At 33.2% G+C, this 23,990-nt stretch overlaps 1 pseudogene; it reads left to right on the top strand.

Annotated features, from left to right (window-relative positions):
• The first annotated feature begins 3,010 nt into the window (after positions 1 to 3,010).
• LOC141519267 (C-terminal-binding protein 2 pseudogene) lies at positions 3,011 to 3,684 on the top strand (annotated as a pseudogene).
• Positions 3,685 to 23,990: the final 20,306 nt, after the last annotated feature.

The raw sequence follows: 23,990 nt of genomic DNA, 5'->3' as shown, positions 1-23,990 counted from the left end.
TTGGCAATGAATCTATATCATTAATTAAAATGTATGTAGTTAGTGGTATAGCATCCAAATTCCTAGAAGAAGAGCTGAGTGCATTACAAGGAGACATAGACAGCAAAACTTTAAAAATGGGGAGAACCTCAATCTCCTTTTTTCAGAATTAAATAAATCTAACCATAAAATAAACAGGAAGGAAGTTAAGAAAGTGAATGAAATCTTAGAAAACAGATATGATTGATCTCTGGAGAAAATCTAACAGGGATAGAAAAGAATATAACTTTTTTAGGCAATACATGGCACCTATACCAAAACTGACTATTGCTACACACAAAAATCTTTTAATCAAATGCAGAAAAGCAGAAAAAATAAATACACATTTCTCAGATCATGATGCAGTAAAAATTTCATATAACAAAGTCAGGGAAAGATAAACTAAAAACTAATTGGAATTAAATGATGGGTGGATCAATTAATGGAAATAATCAAAATTATATCAAAGAAACTGATAAAAATGAGACATCACACTAACATTTATGGGATGTAATCAAGGCAGTTTTAACAGAAAACTTTATATAACTAAGTGCTATATGAATAAAATAGAGAAAGAAGAGATCAATGAATTGGGTATGCAAATAAAAAGCTAGAAAAACAACAAAGTAAAGATCCCCAATTAAATACCAAATTAGAAATTCTGAAAATCAAGGGAGAAAATAATAAAATTGAAAGCAAGAAAACCATTGATATAAGTAAACTAAATATTGGTTTTATAAATAAGTCAATAAAATAGACAAATGTTTTATTTAAAAAAAAGAAGATAACCAAATTACCAGCATCAGAAATGAAAAGGGTAAATTCATCAACAATGTGGAAGAAACTAAAAAGATAATTAAGATCTACTCTGCTGAACTGTGTGCCAATATATTGGATAAACTGAGTGATGGATGAATATTTACAAAAATGCAAACTGTCCAGATTAACAGAAGAGGAAATAAATTATTTAAATAACCCCATTTCAGGAAAAGAAATTGAAGAAACCTTCAAAAACACCCTAAGAAAAAGTTTTCATGTCCAGGTGAAATTACAAATGAATTCTACCAAACATTTAAGGAACAATTAATTCCTATAAGCTATTTAAAAAATAGAAGGTGTTCTGCCTAGATCCTTTTATGACACTAACATGATGTTGATACTTTAATCAGGAAGAACCAAAATAAAGAAAAATTGAAGACCAATCTCCCTAATGAATATTGATGCAATAATCTGAAATAAGATATTAGCAATGAGAGTACAGCAGGTCATTACTAGGATAATACACCAAGATCAGGTAGGATTTATACTAGATAGGCAGGGATGGTTCAATATTAGGAAAACAATCAATATAACTGAACATATCAGTAGCAAAACCAACAGAAATCATATGATTATCTCAAGAGATGCTGAAAAATCCTTTGATGAAATACATTCCTTACTAATAAAAACTGGACAGTTTAGGAATTAATGAAGTTTTTTTAAAATAATAAATAGTATCCATCTAAAGCCATCAACAAATATTATATGTAATGGGAATAAACTCGGAGCATTGCCATTAAAATCAGAGATGAAATAAGGATGACCATTATCACTATTACTATTCAATGTAATATTAGAAATGCTAGCTGAAGCAATAAGAAAAGAAAAAGTAATTGAAAGGATAACAATTTGCAATGAGGAAGCAAAGCTATCACTCTTTGCAAATGATATGATGGTATGCTTAGAGAACCCGAGAAAATCATCTAAAAAGCTCCTTGAAACAATTAAACAAATTCAACAAAGTAGAAAGATATAAAATAAACCCATATAAATCATCGGCTTTTTCACATGTGAACAACAAAGCCCAAAAACAAGAGAGAAAGATAAATTCTTTTGAAAATGACTATAGACAACATTAAACACTTGGGAATCCATTTATAATAACTATAGACAATATTAAAACTTGGGAATCATACAGAAATTGTATGAGCATCCAAATAAAGTAATATGTAAATAATTGGAAAAATGTAAGTTTTTCATGGATAGGTGGAGCTAATATAATAAAAGTGCCATTTCTACCCAAATTAAATTACTTATTCAGTGACAATCAAACTACCAAATAACTATTTTCTCGAGGTAGGAAAAATAGTAACAAAATTCATCTGGAGCAACAAATGGTCAAGAATAGCAAGGGAATATGGAGGAGGGGAGCTGAGGAGATGGTGGCAGAGTGGGACTTGTGAGGGGGGGCAGGGGTGGGGGTGCATGCAGGCCCAAGCTCTGTGGTAAGCATGAGTGTGAGCATGAGTGAGTGTGGTCCCTCCTCGAGGGTGGTTGCAGCACTGAGAATCTGAGCCTTAGCTGGACTGGGACCTGGGCTACCTACTTCCCTAGCTGCTCCTGGCAGCCATGGCTTGCCCTGTGGCCGGCCCTGCCCACCAACAGGCCAGGTCAAGGAGCCAAGGTCAGGGTTTCATCCAGGGAGTTGGCTTGAGGCCGAAGAAGCTCTGTTCTGTTCTATGTTGCCTTGTGAGCCTGTAATCCACGTAAATCCGGTCTTGAGTGTCTGGAGGTGTGATGCCTGCAGGCTCTGGGGAACTTTCCTGAATCCCTAGTGAACTGCTTGGCCCTTGTAGCAGGAGTGACTGTCACAGAGTCCAGTCAAGAATGACCCTTGTGGATAAACACAAAGTCCAACGCCAATGATTGGACAGAATGTGTGCAGGTATTTGCCCCCCCCATCATGAATAGCCCCATTGTTCCCCCTCCCCCATGACCCTGCTTGACAGGTGGGACTGCACAGTGGAGATGCCCATCCTCAAAGAACTGGCCACCATGGCCCTCTTTGATGCACAATCCATGCAGAAGAAGCATGAGAAGGTTTTAAACAAAGCCCCGGGAATCACCTTCACAGGGAGGACCTGGGGAAGTTCAAGGTCTTGAAGGTCTTGGTTTGCGTAGGGAGTGGTTGTGATACATTGACATCAAGGTGGCCAGAGAGCTCCGGATCACAATGTGCAAGGTGGCCATGGGAGGTAGAAAGATGCTGGGCCTCACCGACTTTGGTCACATCTGGCAGGCCTTTGGCTTCAGCCTTATCTTCTATGATCTCTACTTGCAGGACGGCATCGTGCAGTCACGGTGCATCCAGTGGATCTACATACTTCAGGATCTGCTCTTCCAAAGCAGAGTGACTGTAGGTCAATGCCCTTCCACCTCAAGGAACACAACTACCCTCTGATCAATGACTTTACCACCAAGCAGATGAGGCAAGTCATGTTCCTTGTGAACACGTTCTGTGGGGGGGCTAGTGTATGAGAAGGCCCTGGCCCAGGCCCTCCAGGAGGGAAGGAAAGGAGGAGCCACACTGGACTTGAACAAATTGGAAATTTTTTTGCTCAGGACCCACTGAAAAAAGTACCCAGACTGGTACAAAGAGCAGGCAGATGAGGGAAGCAGCTGCCATGGAAATTCTCTGCACAATCACAGGCCAGACTGCTAAGAAACTGCATCAATAAGGAGTTCTTTGCCACCTCGACTCCCTGGTGTGTGATAGAACAGCAGGAGATTCATCCAGAGCTCAACAATGACACCCACAGATACCTACCAGGCATCTTCAGTATAACAGCAGAAGAAATTCTTGCAGCTATGGGAGGCAGTATTCCAGGAGATCCATCAATACTGTGAACCATGACATTCAGAAACCAGATTAAACTTGCTGACATTTCGGAACTGGCCTGAGAACCAAGGGGAAGGGGGTCACCTGAGTGAGAAAAGGCAGGGAATCCAGCTCCATCCTGAAGACTTGGTTCTTACCTCTTGAGAAGAGAGAAAAATGGATGTTGGAAGATATTGCTTCCTTTCATTATCGACCAAAGGAACAAAAGTGATGGTCACATCTGTGTTCAAGTTAGCAGCAACATCTTGATTCCTATAGCCATGGTTCTCCATGGCAACTAGGGCTGAGAAGTGGCCCCAGGTGTAGCCCAGAGCAATGGAACTTTTCCAAAAGAAACTCTGTTCCCAGAGTAGAGACAAATACACACTCAGGAAAAAGTTGCAGTAAGAAGGACATTAATGAGCAGAATCACTTGAAATATAATCCTGGCCATCCCCATGAGGTCATGAGGTCACCCATTGCTACCACTCCCAGATCCTTAAACTACTTAGATTCATGCAATATATCAAGAGACCAAGTGAAGAATCCTCTAGAACTTTTACCATAATCTACTCCAAATTTCAGGGAATAAAGGAAAAACAAGAATGAGACCTCCCCCCATCAATATATAACATTGTGACAAAAAAGAAATCGCATTGAGCCCCTAGGTAACAGAATAACAATATATTACCAAATGGTTTACCATGAAAACAGATAAATCCTAAAGTTTCTCCTCAGAAACTCTTATAATATTTTATTCCATAAGCTATATTTGGTCATCTAAGAATATGTGCAAGTTAAAAAATGTGTGTCTGCTCCAAATTTGCTCTAGGCTATGCAAAACACAAAGAAGAATAAATTTTCCTTTCAGGCTTTTTAGGAGCAAACCAGGCAAAGAAAACACAACAGGAGAAGCTGACGCCACCTAGGTTTAGAGATTGGGTCTTTAATACAGACTACAGCCGCTACAGCAGACATCATAAACTGGTACAGCACTCTTCAGAGGTTCCCAGGGACCCACTTCTCAGAATGTTAAGGATCAATTAAAGGGTTCTCTTTTAAGCTGAAGACCCTTAATACACAAATCATTCCCACTGGCAATATATATCATTTGAGCCTTTTCTCAAGTACACAGAAAAAGGTTTTGTGCTTATCTAAAAATGGAAGTGAAGTAGGAAAAATGACACAGCTTCAGCTCAACAATGTAATATCTTAGATGGCACAGGATTCTACAACTATAAAACTACTCAGTGCATGAAGATTAGCAATCAATATTTTTCTCATGGTCATGTGTTAGCTGATTTTAAAACTGAAGTTAAAATAAAAGGCATTGATAAAACTTTATAGAAATGAAAAAAAAAAGAATAGCAAAGGAACTGATTAAAAAAAAGTGTAAAGAATGTAAAGGTCTAACCCTACCAGTTCTAAAACTATGCTATGAAGCAGCAGTCATCAAAACTGCTTGATACTAGTTGAAAAATAGAGTCATGGATCAGTGGATTAGGACAGGTTCAAAAGACATTGCAGTAAATGACTACAGCTATCTACTCTTTTTCAAGACATCAGCTTCTGGAATAAGAACTCATTGACAAAAGTTGTTGGGAAAACTGGAAAATAATAAGGCACAAACTAGGCAAAGACCCACATCTCACCCCTATACCAGAATGGTTACAGGAGTTAGTCATAATTGAGTGATACCACTGATAAATTAAGACCAAGGTATTATCTATCAGATCTATGGAAAAGGGGTAAATTTATAACTAAAGAAGAAATAGAATACATTGAAAACTGCAAAATGAATAATTTTTGACCATATTAAACTAAAAATTATTTGCACTAATAAAATCAATGCTGCCAAAATTAGAAGGAAAGTAGAAAGCTGGGAAACGATCTTCAAACTAGAAGTTTTGATAAAGGTATTATTTCTAAAACATAAAAAATTGCATCAAATTTTTTAAGATTACAAGTCTTTCCCTAATTGATAAATTGTCAAAGGATATGAATAGACAGCTTTCAAATGAAGAAACTGAAGCTTTATATAATCATATGGAAAAATGCCTCAAATCTTTATTGATTAGAGAAATGCAAATTAAAACAACTCTGTGGTATCATCTCACACTATCAGATTGGCTAAGACGATAAAAAAAGGAAAGTGACCAATGTTGGAGAAGTTGTGGGAGGATTGGTATATTGATGCATTGCTGATGGAGTTATGAATGGATCCAACCAGATCCAACCATTCTGGAAACAATGCCAAAGAGCAATAAAAATGTTCATTCCTTTTCACCCATTAATTCCAATTCCAGGCCTATATCCAGAAGAAATCATAAAAATAGGAAAAGTCCTACATGTTCCAAAATATTTCTAGCAGCTCTTTTTGTAGTGAGAAAGAATTGGAAATTGAGAGGATGACTATCAATTGGGAAATGGCTAAACAAGTTATGATACATGAATACTATGGAATATTATTGTTCTATAAGAAACCTAGGGAAACATGGAATGACTTACAGCATATGATGCTTAATGAAAGGAGGAGAACCAAGAGAACATTCTACACATTAACAACATTGTGAGATGATCAACCTTGATGGAAGCAGTTCCTCTCAGCAGTTCAGAGAGCTAGGACAATCACATTAGTCCAGCTATGGACAATGTTATCCTTGTCCAGCGGAAGAAAAACAAAACAAAACATAACAACCCTTCAGAATCTGATGAACACATTATAAAAATCATCTCAGATATTTTTCCCCATAATCCTAATTCCTCATACCAAAAATGACTAATCTGTAAATATGTTTATCTAAAATATGTCTATATAATGCTAACCGGACATTTTGCAGCTGAGGGGAAGGGAGTGGGAAGGGAAGATGGAAGGAAATTTTGTAACTTAAAAATATACATGTGCATATGGATGAAAAAGATAAAGACTGTGGTAGGAATGGAGACATTGAAAGTAACACCTCCAATGTCAAAGATCAAAACATTTCTCTTGGCACCAACATTTTTTCCAAGTCATAAGTAATAGCAACAGTTGGCACATTGATGATTTGGAGCACATAGATACTAGCAAAGGTTCCAGCATCTTTGGTGGACTTACATTGAGAATCGTTGAAATAGGTTTGTACTGTGACCACTGATTATGTTATAGTCTTCCCGTGGTAAATTTCATCAATTTCATCTTAGTCAAGTCCATTGAGGATACTTCTTTTGGGTAAGAACTTTAGTTCTTCTCTCCTTTGTACTTCACTTGTACCTTAGACCTACCTGCTTCATTCACCACCATGAAAGGTCAATGCTTCATTTCTGACTATACAACTGCATCATCTAATCTTCAGTCAAATATTTGCCATCAAAACCATTTTGGTGGAGTTCATTGTAACTCCACTCTGTAGCATCACCAATTAAAGGTTCTGTGTCAGTGAAAGCAGCATAGCTTGGGGTGCTTCTGTTTCCTTGGTCATTAGCAATGACTTTTACTTTCCCATGTTGGAAAATCCCACATATGAGTCAGTAGTACCAATAGCAATGTCAGCAGTGGGGGCCTTTGACATAGTCACTGGGGAGTCGGGAATCCTAGCTAACGGCAAAAAAATTCCTCTTCTTATTTATTCTCTTCTTCCCTGTGAGACTGGAATTAAGATTCCCTTCGAGGAATGCAACAGTCCTACAGAAAGGTCCCCTGTAATCTCCTTAACAGTTTTCTGATTCTATTAACTATGTGTTCTGAGATCTTCAGAAACTGCAGACACATCTTTGGCTCGCCAAAAGATAGACAGACAATTCTTGCCAATCTCCTAAAACTGTCTTGGAGTGGAGAATTGTTTTTACCTTATTTTAGTTGTTAGGTCTGAAATTTGTTAAAACTTAGGTTTGTTTTTGCATTATTCCAACCTCCTGTCTTCCTCATAAAACTTAGATGTTTTATGTATGTGTGTGTATACATTTAGATATACACATATATGCATATTATCAATTATATGTTAAAACTGTTTTAAAGCTTTGATTTTAAAAATGTTATTCCTCCTTTCCTTCCTGTCCTCTCTTCCTGACACCAAATACTAAATTTTCACAAAGATCTTAGAGGTTATATAAAGGCAAAATGAATACAGGACTACTAAACCATATTTAACAACACATCTTGTTTGCATGTAGATTTGGGAAAAAACTGCAATAAAAACTATATTGTCATTGCTTAGTTCTATTTTTTTTATTTTGTTAAATATTTCCCAAATAAATTTTAAACTAATTCCTTTCCAATTACCTAGTTGTTGGTTAACACCCATTGCCTGGATTAAATGATTTGACCAAATACTCTACTTAAAAATAGGAGGAAAATATTGTAGAGTTGAATTGGAAAGGACCACAGAGCTTTCCAGTTTCTTTGAAACTTAAGAAAATATGAGATCCAGGAACATAAAGTAACTTGTCCAAAGTGATACAAATAGCCTGTACCTGAGACTGCATTTGTACCAAAATCTTTAGTTCCAGAATTAACACTTTTTTCTGCTGTAGTTATAGGAACAACTAGAATTCAAACTCCCAACCTCTGGTTCTAGCCTCAATGATGTTTCTATGTAATATGTTTCATTTAGGAATGACAAATGCTATTGTTCTACCTTTCAAATTTACTCTTTTAACAAAAGCTATATCAAGGTGGAAATTTATCTAAAGATTACATTAAGGACCTTTGGCTTCCTTAATTTATGAAAGGCCAAGTGTTTTTGAAGAAGATAAGACAGGTGACATATGATAGAAAAAGGACAAGTTAGATCAACGTAGTTCTAAGTTCATATCCTCATGAAATATACACATATACAATTTCACATTTACATGTTCATGCATAATTTTGTATTGATTTTTTCAGCATGAAAACATGAATCATGAACTATTTTATAAGCATATACATAAATCCATAGGTGTGTTTGTTTCTGTGTGCATCATTATGTGTGATGCATCATTGTAACACACTATATATTATATGTAATATTTAATAAAACATAAGCATATAGGTATATAATATATGAGAGTGTTAAAGCCATAAAATCTATTAAAGTAATAAAATATATAATAAGCTTTCATATTAATGAAAAAAATTATATTCATTATCTCTACACTTGATCTTAGTCAAAAGGTCGAGAAGTGATATATTCATTATCTCATTGAGTTCACAATGACCCTATTAGGCAGAACGCGGATTTCTTACAAAAACCTAAAAAAAATCTGAGTCTCAGATTGTCATTTGCCTGAGTTCACTTGGTAACTTGTATCTAGACTGTGTTCCTAAGCTGTAGACTTCATTTTTTTTTCCTGCTCAAGAAGTTATACTTCCTCCCACAAGTCCAACATTTGAAAGTCAGGATTGTCTCACGTTACCAGTGGGTCCAATTTAGCTCTGAAATTTTTAAGACAGAGGTGAATAATCTTCAGGTCAAACATAATACTTCATGTGTACATTGAAGTTAGAGTATAAAACTTGAAAGAATCTCCTTCATGTGTCATGCCCTTTTATTATATGATACTTTTGACCTATGCTCTTTAAGGCAATATCCAATTGAAGCAAAATGGATAGATCATTCTTCCTTGCCCAACCTTCTCACAGAAAGAAAAATGAACAAAGAACACATGTGTGAATGAGATACTTAAGTCCTTACCCACATAGCAGTAGAATTTGGGGTTACTCTTTTAGAAATGTCAATAAAATAAACACATATATATATAAACTAACAGAAGAGCCTTTATTTGGTTAAATGTAGGACAGTTGAATAAATCATGCTTTTATTTGATCATACATCAAGAATTATGAAATTGTTAAAGTGTTTAGCACTGATATGATATGAACTGGTACATGCACGCATGTATATACTCTGAGTTCAATTCTAGTTTTGATACAAACTGATATAGAAAAATACCTAGAACTATTGATAACAGATTTTTAATCCTATCAATGTCTCAGTTTACATAAAAGTAACACACACAGAGATAGAAAATAAACTCCTGAAATTTCCTTCACATGGGGGACTCAAAAATAAAGAAACTTTTTGTCAGGGGCAATCTAAAAGAATTGGCAAGAACACTGAGAAATTAAGTAATTTCTTTACCTTGAAGCACACAGTCAGAATATATCATAGAGAAACTTGAATACATACATAAATATGCATCAATTCAGTTATATAGGTAAATTTACTGTCATAATAATGCTATTTCTAAAGTTCTTGCTAAAATTATCTATTCAATAAGATATAATCAAATAGAGGCATCATTTATTTAAATGTGTTGTATTTACCAAAGTAGATTCTGCCAATTAACTATGTATAAAATAGAAAATAAGGAATGAAGAATTCAAAAGGACATTCAAGGGATGATTTAATTGACTTGAACACTTCATAAGTGTTTTTTAAGTTTATTCTCATAAAAAACATTGATGATTGTCATATAATGATGTTTTCCTTTACAACATCAGACATCTTCACTTTGAATTGTCCCACACTTATGTGAAGGATAAATAAATAAAAGACCTCAGTGAAAGTTACAAGGTTTTCATTTAATTTAATACAATATTGGAAGGATTTCAAAAACTTTAAAAAGTAAGTCAGACATAACTCCCAACTAAACGAATGATTTTTTTAGCCAAGGAAGAAAAAAGAAGTTCTTATCAATGAGCAAAGAATGTTCTTGAACACGAAGTTTGTTTACGGACAAAGATTTACCTTTAAATATATTTTTTCAACTTGCGTAAGGGTTGCTGAATAGAATAACATCGCTGAAGTGCTTCATTGAATGCTATTCACATAAAGTGTACAAAGGAATCAGAAGAATAATCTTGCTAAAATAAGAGGTTTTGTCTGAATTTCCAATCACTATAGTAGTTGTATTTTCCCCAAAAGATTCCATGAACCTTTGATTTGGGGCTACAGTGAGATTTATCAGCTTTCTCAAATATTGGTAGAAGAATGAAATCTGATGTGAAATAGCCCTGACCTGCTTTATTTACAAACTAACTTTCATCAACAGATCAGAAAATACTTCTCAGATTTGGGATAGAAATTATTCTTTTCTAAAGAATGAGAAACATAGTCAGAAAGAATTGCTTTGCCCAAGGTTATAGAGGCCATATATCAGTAAGAAAAGCAAGTAAACAATAGTAGGATCCTTTTCTCTGGCTTCTGATGCACTTGTGGTCTTGTATCAATTTACAGTGAATGAATATCATGTTCTTTTTTATTTCAAATAGAAAGCACCACTGTTTGAAGACAGAGATGGTGGAAATAGAGGAATCAAAGAAGACAACTATTAAATTTTCCCAATTCCTTTCAGAATCATAGCATACTTCTCCAGGTATATTTCCCATTGCTCATGGAGCAAAACTGGGATAGAGCAGTAAAGGCTTTGTCTCAAGGTGGGAAGAATTAGAAAGAAAAATAAATTAGATAAACCAGAAAACTCCCAAATTGCACAAAATTATCCCCCTGGTGCCATACCTAAGTTGAACTTGCACTCAAAATCTTTACATAGGGAATTTCACTGGGTCTTCTCACCACCGATTGATCCCAGTGTTCATATGGGTTCGTGGACACATTTTGTGAATTTTGCTCTGTGTGAGTCTGGTCAAAACAAGTTAATAGTTTTGTTTATATAGAATTCAGGGCACTTGAAAAGATATTTAAAAGACACCTACTAGGTAAAAGAATTGTTAAATAAGTGCCATGACTTCACTACTCAAACGACCTGATTATAGGTAAGATACAAGCAATATATACAATATACATAAACAGAGTTAAAAAATATATAAGAAGAATAAGAAGAGATGACTTGAGTAAATGTCCAGATCTATGATACTAATAGTGAGTGCTTTAGGAGATGATAAATGAGAGGTATCACTATGAATTTCTGTAAGTTGGCCTTCTCATAGAGAAGATCACATGTGAACAATCAATATTCTAATATAAGGGCAGTACATTTCTCTTCTTCTCCTGAAGTAAATTTGCTAGTATTTATAGAATGTCTTTGCAACAGTAATAATAATAAGGATTGGTGATATGAATAAAGGCCAAAAAATCAACAATAATAGTATTTTAAGGGTTCTTGCTTACAGAAAGCTCAAAATATAAAAGACAATATAAAAACATTTATGTCAAATCAAAATGAATTCAGGAAACATTACAGGTAATCTCAGAGAAAATACAGAATTATTAAGAACTATTCAATGGGAGAGCTGCAAGATTAACAAAACATAACTCAGGGTCTACTGCCCCAAGCTTCTACTTTCATCCTTACTTCTAACTCACTGTGTGGCATTAGACAAATCACTGAACTTGGCAAGGTCTCTTTTTCTCATCCATACATTGAGACAGGAATCTAATTACCTCTGGAGTTCCATCCATTCAACTCTTATATGCTATGATTATGATCTAGGAATACTCTGGTATTTACCTAGTTTGATGATTGTCTGATTGTCCCTTCTAAAAACTGGTGATAGTATTTGGTAATTAGGTGAAAACTCTATCAATTAAATGGACATTTGAGGAGCATTGGTTTAAGGATCTACAATGAGATAAGCATCAAAGATATAAAGTCAAAAACGAAACAGTATTGGATTTAAGTAGCATATATATATATATATATATATATATATATATATATATATACACACACATATATGTTGCAAGGCAATGGGGGTTTAGTGCCTTCCCCAAGGCCACACAGCTGGGTAATTATTAAGTGCCAGTACTCCTGACTCTAGGGCCAGTCCTTTGTCCACTGGGTCATCTAGCCGCTCCTGAGTAGCTTATATTTTGAGAGCATGCATACATATTAGTTTTGTTCACAGAATGAGGAAATACTTATGTTGCATAAGTTACTTTCCTCCTCTTTTACCAAAACCTGCCCCAACACAGTCACAGACCCAGACACACACACACACACACACACACACACACACACACATACATAGAGGCATGCGTGCACAGGAAAATTCTCTTAAAGTACTGGATTTGGAAAAGAAAAGACAAGTTTAAAAGCTATTTATGATACTAGATATATGTCATTTAACCTCTCTGTGACTTATATTAATTATAAGTAAAATAGAGGAGGTAAATTTGATCCTGTTCAGGATCTCTTGCTATCTAAATCTGTGATTTCCCTTTTCTTTCAGTATTGAGTAACTCTGATATTGGTGAAAACTTGGACATATGGTAGAGTCAATATAAAATGCTATGCAGTATTTTTTTTACATAGTAAAACATTTAAATTGAAAATTGGGTTTTATTTACTAGAGATACCTGTCTCTTCATAATGCAGATGAAGCAAAAATATACCTCTTCAGAAAAATTCAATTCATTGATGTCTGTATTTCAATATATGGTTAATATACAGAATTTGCTTTTTTTTCTTTTTAGCCTCCTTTAATTACCATATGAAATTACATTTTATACATTCTTTGAGCCCACTAGGCAACCAATCCCTGAAAACTGTCACCAATCACCTATTCTGAATTCCCCAGCACATATGGAGAAGCTCTGTCTTTTATTAGGACTCTTGATTGAGGAGACCCATGGGACTGTAAAATGGCCCAGGAAAGAGTAGGGAATTAATAGTGATAATATGAGGCTTGAACTAGTCCAGCTGACTCAGCAGTCATGGGGACTATAATTTTACCCCAAGAGCAATGGAACTAATTACATGGAAGGCACTACTATATTTGGCCTCATTTTTCACTTCTAACTCCACTGAGAACAACCCTTTTGAAGAATGTATTTTTCTAGATACCAATGTAGATCAACAAACATTTTATATCAATATATTTGTTTGATTTCACATGAAACTATAAAGCTGCAGAATATTTTTATGAAAAGTTTAAATTGAAATGTAATAATAACTGATATTTATTAAGGACTTTAAAGTTTGGAGATATTCCATTTGAGTCTTACAACAACCCCTTTGGGTATGTGGGTATGTATTTGTAAGTATTACTATCCACATTGTTTAGTGTTCATGTGAGTCAAAATGAGCATTTGAATTGAGAGCCAATACTTTTGGCACTCAAACACTATTCACACATCCCAACCAATGTCAGCTGACAGAATCCATGTACCTTGTCATCCACTTTCTTGATGTACTTAAAGGATCACTAAGCCTTTCTTTCATATTTCAGTTGAAAATGCTCATAGGGATTGTCTCTTCTAAATACCTTGTTATTATTTGGGATGATGTTGCTAGACTATTTCTATTGCTAACTTTTAATACAGTATGTGGCACATAATAAGCACAAAGGCATTAGTGATAGTAAGCATTCATTCATTAATTCACTCAAAAAATAGCTGGAGACATAGAAACTTTGTTGTTCTTTATGATACAATAAGCACAATGAGAAATCTGAGAGATTTTGTTTCCTTAAATTTATTTGGATATAGAAATATGTAAAATTGATATTGCATAATTTTATATCTGTTATTTAATTTTCTTACTTTTAAAAAAGTACATTTTCAAACAAAAAAAGGAAACATGATGATGATGATGGTGATGATGAACTCAGAATTTGACATTTTCATTTCATTTAAATTGATAAATAGTGACCACATTTCTGTAGCTTTATATTTATTTATTTATTTTTCTTTACTGAAGAAATGACTTGGATTTCAATCATTTCAAGCCATTCAGGGCAAGCTAAGTGACACAGTGGATAGAGCACCAGCCCTGGAGTCAGGAGGACCTGAGTTCAAATATGACCTCAGACACTTGATACATATTTAACTGTGTGACCTTGGCCATATCACTTAACTTGCCAAAATCCAGAAAAAATAAAGAAACAAACATTTCATACCATTCATTAAGTACTTTGCCATGTGGAAAATATAAGATATGGGGAGAGTAAAAAACTGAAGAATTATGTCCTCTATGGAAAGAACTCAAAATTCAGTGGTGCTATATATATATATATATATATATATATATATATATATATACATATATATGTATATATATACATATATATATATATTTATGTACATATACATGCCCATTGAAAAATATTGGAATAGAAAATTTTGATCTAGTTTGAAACTTCTATATGCAAGTCTTTATTAAGTTGTTAAACATTTAAAATAAACAACAAAAAATAATTCCCCTACAATGAGAAACCCAACTACAAGCTTTGAATTCTGGTTCTGTTACTTCCTGTGGAGTACTGACTAAGTTATTTATCATTCCTAACACCTGGCTTTCTTTTCTGCTAAGTAAGAAGAGCTATATTGTTAATATTTACCTCACAATGCTCTTTTCAAGTATAAAGAGATGAGAATTGTGAAGTACTTCGTGGACTTTAAGACACTAACTTAATATGCATTATACTAATTGCTTTATATAGTAGTAAACATTAACTTGTGAAAAACTTCTTTAAAAAAGTAAAACCTAGGGGCAGCTAGGTGGTGCAGGGAATAGAGCACCTGGCCCTGGAGTCAGGAGTACAGGACTTCAAATGAGATCTTAGACACTTAATAATTACCTAGCTGTGTGGCCTTGGGCAAATCACTTAATCCTATTGCCTTGCAAAAAAAAGGTAAATCCCAATGATATTGAATTTCTCAAAGGCCGGAATGATGTCATATCTATATTTCTATTCTCAGTGCCTGATATCTAATAGTTGCCTTAATAAGTATTTAATTCTACAAGTATTTGTTAATGTTCTATTATTTGCCAAAACACTTTCTGGGAATAGGGCATGCAAAGTCAAAACAAAATTTCTTGCCTTCATGGGGCTCACATCCTATTTGGTGCAAATAATACATGTACATATAATTCAATATAGCATACATGCAAAATAATTTCTAGTTGGAGATAATGAAAGATAGTTTATTAACAACAGGGTTTCCAGATGACACAATAGATAGACAAAAGTGAGATTAATACCATGTTAGAAACCTTGGAACAGTGCTAGTAGGAGAATCTTTTATTTATGTAGAATACAGCTCAGAAACACCAGAATTCTGTTAAAAGAACTACGAAATGGGTTGTCTGATGCCAGAAAACATGCTGAATACCCTGACAGTTAGTAAGTAGTCCACAGATTAAAATGGTGAGAAGAAGGAAAAATATTGGTTTATATATTTATTTATTTTATGATTATTATCTTCTTTATTCCTTTTTAAGAAAAATCTTTCATACTTCACGTATTTTCACATTTCTACAATACTCTTGTGAAAGGAAACAAAATTCCCCCTTCACAAAAAAAAGATAAACCAAGAAAAATAGAGAAAAAATGTGTGCTTCAATCTGTGTTCAGATATCACTGGCTATGTTTCTTTTTCATAAGTCAAGCAGAAAAGTTACTTCAATATTTTTTCTATATTTCCTATTGTTAACAGTATTTCCCTCTAATTTATTCTTCCCCACTCCCACTTACTCTATTCTTTCTCTTCTTTCACCTTATTCCTCCTCAAAAGTGTGTTGTATCTGACTACTCTTTCCCATAGTCTTCCCTCTCTTCTATCATCTATACCCCTCTCCCCTCCCCCATCCCCCTTCCCCTATCCCTTTCTATTCTTTTTCCCTTAGGTAAGATAGGATTCTACCTGTTCAGTGTATATGTCATTTCCTCACTGAGCCACATCTGATGAGAATGAAGTCTCACTCATTTCCCCTCATCTTCCTCCTTCCACTCCATTGCAAAAGCTATTTCTTGACTCTTTTACAAGAATTATCTCAGTTCATTCTACCACTTATTTCACTTTATCCTGGTACATTCCTATTTCACCCATTGACTCCATCTTTATAATATATTAGACTTTTGTATTCAACTCCCTTCTCCTATGCCTTGTCTATATAGGCTCTTTCCAATTGCTCTAATAAATGAGGAGGTTCTTATGAGTTATCAGCATCTTCTTCACATGCAGGAATATATGCAGTTCAACATCATTAAATCCCTCATCATTTGCATTTTCCCATACACCCTCTCTATGCTTCATCTGAATCTTGTACTTGAAGATCAAACTTTGGTCATTTCAACAGGAAAATCTTGAAAGTCACCTATTTAACTGAATAACTATCTTTTCCCAAGAAAGAGTATGTTAGGTTTTCGTGGGTAGTTGATTTTCAGTTGTATTATTCTATTCTATATTCTATATCTATTCTTTTATTCTAGTATTCTATTACCCCATTTGGAGTTTTCTTGGTAAAAATACTGGAATAGTTTGTCATATTCTTCTGAGAAAACTGAGGAAAATAGGGTTAATTTATTGCCTTACCAGATCACAGGGCTGGTAAGTATCTGAGGACATTTGTGAACTCAGGAGCTATCCATTGCAACATATAGTTGCCTGACTCAATATACCTTACATTACTGCCCCCTAAAGAGGGAAAATCTGTCAACATTATAAAATTTCTTGAATCTCAATTAAAGTGGAGTAGAGTTAAATCATTATAGAGAGAATGAATTAAGATATTGTTTTAGTGATATGGCCTTAAGACCCTTAATGGTTTATCCAAATATTCCACATTTGTGAATTTTGTTTTTACAAAGTTTTCCATAATTTTCAAAAGGAAAACTTAACTGAATAGTAAAATCCTTCATGGGTTCCAAAGTCCAAACTATTAAAACAGACTAACTAATTTAAGGTAATGGAAAAGCAGAACCATGAAGCAGAAAGTGAACAACATTGATTAATCTTTCCAATCCATCACTTTATTGAAGTCAGAATTCAGCATAAGACATTGATCAGAGAGAAAAAAAAGAGGTGAATTAACATTATGTTTTTGTTTTATGACAAAAACTTCAGCCTTTACAGGTCCTCAAGGATGAAGTACTGATATTATTTTCAAATTTATTGACATTCCTGATATCTTCAATGATCACCGAAGGATGAACTTTTAAAAAATGGACTAAAGCAGGAATGGTGAGGAGAAAAAATAAGTTCATGTCACTACTGAAAAAGTTATTGGCAATATAAACAAGCTTGAAGATACCATTCATTCCTTACAAATTTGTATGTGACTTCAGCAAAACAGAAAGACGGTCATCTGGAATAATTGCAAAGAAAGAAGACTAGAATAAAGTTCTAGTTTTCTTTTAAGAAATAGGATAAGATCCATAAATCAACTACTTAATAAGGTAGTAACAGTTTTAACTATTTTGCCATATGCAATGATGCAAGGGCTTCAGAGAATCCTTTCATGTCAGTTCCATGGCAGGTTGGTGGTACCTATTGACTTAAGGTATAATAGTAATTCATTTTCTTTGCAAAATGCTGAAATATGCTTAATGCATGTGAATAGAACACAATCTGCTTCTATCCAATATCTGACTTTCCAAATACAATTTCACTACTTGCTGTATTTATTTTATTTTGCTCATATACTCAGGACAAATATAGTAGATTGCCCTCTCCATGTAATGAAAATGACAAATCAAATAACTTAACTATGAATTTTAGTGCCAATAAAAGGAAAAAGAAAAGATGACAATAGACACATAAGTGCTAGCATTTCATTTTCATGTTTAGTGCTTCAGTACATGTCAACAAATGTAAAGTTTATAAGTGGGTCACAGTATTTCAGAAATGGAAATTGATATAGATATTATGCTGATATTTATATCATATCCTATGAAATCATGTAGAGAGAACCCATAGTATAAGGAAAGAGAAAATATTTAAATACTACTTCAACATAGATGTGTGTTCTGCCACAGTTTATTCATAAGATACTTGAAAATTATGATAGCAATGATATTGCTAGTCCAAATTCCCCTAGAGACTTCACAAAGTCCAGTTCCTCATGAAAGTTTTAAACTTTTGAAAGGAATGAAGGTAATCAATGAGAACAACTAGTTCAGTGGTAAAATCCATCTTACAAAGGACAAGAAATACTTGTTTCTTAGGAAGATGGATTAGTTGATTGCAAGGGCCCTGAACTAAAAAGGAAGGTATCAGTAAAACATCCAAGCATTAATACATTAGGGTATGATTTCAGATCATAGAAAGAATAGCAATAATATATCTGTAGCAATTAGTATCTCTCTACATCCTTTTATTTTTATTTTATTTTCCAATATATATAAACATATAACTTCTAAATAGAATAGAAATTTTATGGAGGCAAGGAGCATCTCACTTTTGTTTTTCTGACCTGAAGACTTAGCAAAGTACCTCATCTCTCTGTCTTTTTTGTTCATAAATACTTCCTAATCAATAAATTTTACAGTTTCACTTTTTTCTTTGCTATCCTTAATATTCTTGACTTTTTGTTCTCCTGATCAATTTTATTATGAATTTTTCCAATACTATAATATTTTTATTTGCTATTTCTTTGACTAAGCAAATTAATTTAGGCAGGATTGTCATTTTTTATTATATTGACTCAGTCTATACATGAGCAATTAATGTTGCTCAAATAGTTTAGATATGATATTATTTGTGTGAAAAATTGTTTTGTAATTATGTTCAGATTGTATTTCTGAATTTGTTTGGGCAGGTATTCTGCCAAGAAGTTTTACTGTATACAATAATTTTTAAATGGAATTTACTTTCCAATCTCTTCTTTCTGGACTTAGTAAAATGTTGAAAAGTGGTTGTTCTAGGTGTGTTTGCTTTATGTCCTACATATATGCTAAAGTTTTCATTTATTTCAAGTAGTTTTCAGTTTCTCTAGAATTCTCTAAATAGATACAAAAAGTGAAGTTCCAACTATGATGGATGAAGTTACTCTCAGCAGTTCAGTGATTAAAACAATCCTGAGAGACCTTTATGTAAAATGTCTTTCATATCTAGAAACACAACTATGGAGTCAGAATGCATATCAAAGAACACTATGTTCATTTGTTATTGAAGATTGTTTCTTTCTTTTGCATGATTTTTCTTTCCCTTTATTGCAATTCCTTTTTTCAAACATGACTAATATGAAAATATGTTAAGCACAATTATATTTTGAAAAATCTATATCAGATGATTGCCTGCTGCCATTGGGAGGGGTGAAGGAAGGGTGATAGAAAAATATGGAATTCAAAAACTTGCAAAAAGATGAACGTTGAAAACTACCTTTGTGTGTAATTGCAAAACTAAAATAAAACAATAATTTTTTTAAAAAGAACTGAAAGCTATATTATCTTGTTGACTATTCTATTTACCTAAATTTCTTTTTTTTTTCTTTTCTTAATGCGATACTAGAATTTCTAGGGCAAGAATAAAGTAATGCTAATCAGAATCATTGCTTCAATCCTGATCTTACTCAGATTGATTGTATCTTAACTTCATTAGAGATAATATTTACTGATGATTTTAGAAAATACCACTTATTTTAAGGAAATCTTTCATTCTTGTGATTTGTAGTGTTTTTTCTTCTTTTGTAATATATTTCTATATTACACTGAAATACAAAATATGAAAAGAAAAACTTATGGACAGCAGAACATAAAAGACAATTAAATAGCAAAAACAACAAAAAAACACAATAAATTTCAGTTTCAAGAAAACCTAAGGAATAAGTATGATATATAATATATATATATAATATTATATATAATATATATGATGATTTTCTTTTGTTCTCTGCTGTGCACTTTTTATTTTTTTCCCTCCCCAACCTATCCTAAAGAAGGCTAAAATTATACATGGATACCCCCCCATAGACATGCTCACAAACACACATATGATCATACTATGCTTATGTCCTCCTCTCATCTGTTTTTATAAAGATGGATAGTGTATTATTTCATAAGTTCAAGTCTTTCCATATTTTTCAAAATCAACCAGCTCCTCATTTACAATACCACAGCAGTATTCCAATCCAATTATATCCTTTCTAAGATATTGTCAATGAGAAATTTTCCCCCAATTTTCTGCATTCCATATGTCCTGGCTATATAGATTGGACTTATGCAAGACAATTTTAATTTAAAATAATACAAATCATCTTTTTGTACATTTCAACAATGCTCTCTCACATTATAATACAGCTTAAAAGTCTGACATGGCTGAATGTACTTCCTTTACATCTTTTTTCCATGGTTTCTTAGAAATTTCTAACCTTATGTTCTTGCAAATATCATTTTGTGGAATTACAAATGTCTTTTTCATTTTTTCTAACTCAGTAATTTCTTTTTAGTAATTGAATTGGAATGACAATGAATATATTAGTGCATAAAATTGTGATTTTAGATATTATATTGCCTTTACCTGCCTATGAACAATACATATTGCTTTGATTATTTAGATCTGCATTTATTTGTTTAAAAAGTTACTTATGCTTATTTTCATACAGTTCCTGTGGTTGTTATGGCAGATATACATTCAGGTCTTTTATATTGTATGGGTATTTTGAACAATCTAAAATATTATTGAATAATGTAACAAATGTTTTTAATATATATATTCACTTTGATTAAATCTATTTCAACTTTAACTTTATCTGAGATCATGATTACTCTGCTCCATTTTTTTAACTGAATTAATTCTACTACTTTTTTTTATTTTATCTTTGTGTGCACTCTCAATTTTACAGTGTTTCCTGAAAGGAATAAATTAAGGAATACATTTTTAATCTGTTACCCATTTCTGTTTTTATGGGTAAATTTGTCCCATTCACACAATTATTTTCCTCATTCCTATTTTTTCTCACTAAACTTGTCATTCTATTTACATTATCATTCTTCACTCCTTTGCTTTATTTCTCCTATTCCTTAACCTACATACTCTATCTCCTTGTCTTCCTATTCCTTTCTGAATTTAGAAGACTTTTATACCCTTCTAGGTATCCATGTTGTCCTCTCTTTAACTCATTCTTTATGAGAGTAAGGTCTCAATATTACCAGTCCTCCCCCTACTAGTTTCTTCTTGATCATTTTTTACTCTTTATGTCTCATTTGTATGTAATTATTATTTTTTCTCTCTCCATCCGCACTTTTATTTTTTAATCATAAATCACACACAGCTCAACCCACAACTTTCTTTTAACCAATCCAACTTATGATAATCAAAAGAATACAATTAATATTTTAACATAAAAAGTACACAATTTGACATTATTAAGTCTGTTATAATTGGTCTTTAATACTTACCCAATACTTCTCTTGGATGTTGTATGTCAAATATTCCCTTGAGTTTTGAGGGATTTGTCACAAAAACCTTAAAGTCTTTGAATTCATAGCATATCGTTTTTTTGTTATAGAGGAATTATACTTAACTTTACTAGATAAGATTCTTTTGGTAGCAGATAACTCTAGTTCTTTTGAATGTCCAAAATGCAGCCCATGGGATGTATGCTGTTGTCAATGTAACTTTATGTGAACACCTGTGGATTTACTAAATACTTTAGTAAATGAAGCAGTGTTATTGCAGAGCTTTCACTAAAATAGCAAATCAAAATAATTGTTTATTGTTTCAATAAAACCTTTTAAAGGAGCAGCTAGGTGAAGCAGTGGCTAGAGCACTGGCTCAGAAGTACCTGAGTTCAAATGGTCCTGGAGTCAGGAGTACCAGAATTCAAATTCAGCCTCAGACACTCAATAATTACCTGAGTGGCCTTGGGCAAGTCACTTAACCCCATTACCTTGTTAAAAAACCTTAAGGAAAAAAACTTTTAAAAGTAAGGTTGGACAGTCCTGGATTGTTATATTCCAATACCTATTGTCCTTTAAGATAATAACTGTGTAGTTATTATTATAGCTCCATGATATTCAAACTGTTTTTGTTGTTGCTTCCAAAATTTTCTCCTTAACCTGGCAATCTTAAAATCTTGTAAATTTTCCTCCTGGATTAGGTGGTGATCAGAGGATTTTTTTCTATTTCCATTTTATTTTTTTCCTAAAATAAAGGAGAATTTTCCTTGATAATTTCTTGTAATATTATATCAAGATTCTCTCATTTATCATAATTTTCAGATAGTATAATTTTTCTTATATTATTTTTCTGTGATCTGTTTTCTAAATCAGTTTTTCTGATGAGATGATTTTTTTTCTCTTCTAATTTTTTTTTATTTGTTGATTTTGTTTTATGATTTCTTGGTGTTTTAGAATGTCATTGCATTCCTGTTGACAAATTCTAGTTTTCAAGTAGTTATTTTCTTCCTTTAGCTTTTGATTCTATATTTCTAATTTGTTGATGGTTTTGTAATTTTTTTGTATAGCTCTTATTTCTTTTCTAATCTTTAATTGATTTCTCTTATTTGAATTTTACATCCATTTTAAGTTTTGCCAAGAATTCTTTTTGTTTGTGGGACCTTTTGACATTTGTCATTGAAAGGAGTATTTTACAAAGACTGCAGCTTCTAGAATAAGAACTCACTAGTTGAGTTCTGGTTCTGCTCATCTCGCTCAACATCCATTCATGCAAATCATTCCAAGCTTCCCTGAATTCCCAACCCTCCTGGTTTCTAATAGAGCAATAGTGTTTCATGACATGCATATACCACAGTTTTTTAAGCCATTCCCCAATTGAAAGAAATTCACTTAATTTCCAATTTCTTGCCACTACAAACAGGGTTGCTATAAATATTTTTGTACAAGTGATGCTTCTACACTTTTTCATAATCTCTTCAGGGTATAAACTCAGTTGTGGTATTTCTGGATCAAAGGGAACACACGTTTTTATTGACCGTAGAGCATAATCCCTAATTGCTCTCCAGAAAGGTTGGAGGAGTTCACAACTCCAACAACAATGTATTAGTGTCCCAGATTTCCCACATCCCTTCCAACATTGCTCATTGTCCATTCTGGTTATATTAGCCACCAGTCTGAGAGGTATGTGGGGGTATCTCAGAGGTGCTTTAATTTTCATTTCTCTAATAAGTAATGATTTAGATCAATTTTTTCATATGACTATGGATTGCTTTGATTTCCTCAGTTATAAATTGCCTTTACATATCCTTTGATCATTTGTCAATTAGGGAATGGCTTGTTTTTTTGAAAATTTGACTCAGTTCTCTGTATATTTTAGAAATGAGTCCTTTGTCAGAAATAGTAGCTGCAAAAATTGTTTCCAAATTCACTACATTTCTTTTGATCTTAGTTACAGTGGTTTTGTCTATGCAAAAGCTTTGTAATTTAAGGTAATCAAAATTATCTTGTTTGTTTTTAATGATGTTCTCTATCTCCTCCTTGGTCATAAACTCTTTCCCTTTCCATAGATCTGACAATTAAACTACTCCTTGGACTTCTACTTTGCTTATAATATTGTTTCTTATTTCTAAATCCTGTATTCATTTGGATCTTATCTTGGTATAGAGTGTGAGGTGTTGGTTGAATCTAAGTTTCTTCCATACTAACTTCCAACTTCCCAAATAATTTTTATTGGAGAGTTTTTACCCAATAGCTGGACTCTTTGGGTTTATCAAACAACATATTACTATAATC

The sequence above is a fragment of the Macrotis lagotis genome, chromosome 3 (genome assembly GCF_037893015.1).
Source record: "Macrotis lagotis isolate mMagLag1 chromosome 3, bilby.v1.9.chrom.fasta, whole genome shotgun sequence".
Classification (NCBI taxonomy): domain Eukaryota; kingdom Metazoa; phylum Chordata; class Mammalia; order Peramelemorphia; family Peramelidae; genus Macrotis; species Macrotis lagotis.
The sequence above is the reverse complement of the archived record's forward strand: the minus strand, read 5'-3'. Positions and strand labels throughout refer to the sequence as shown.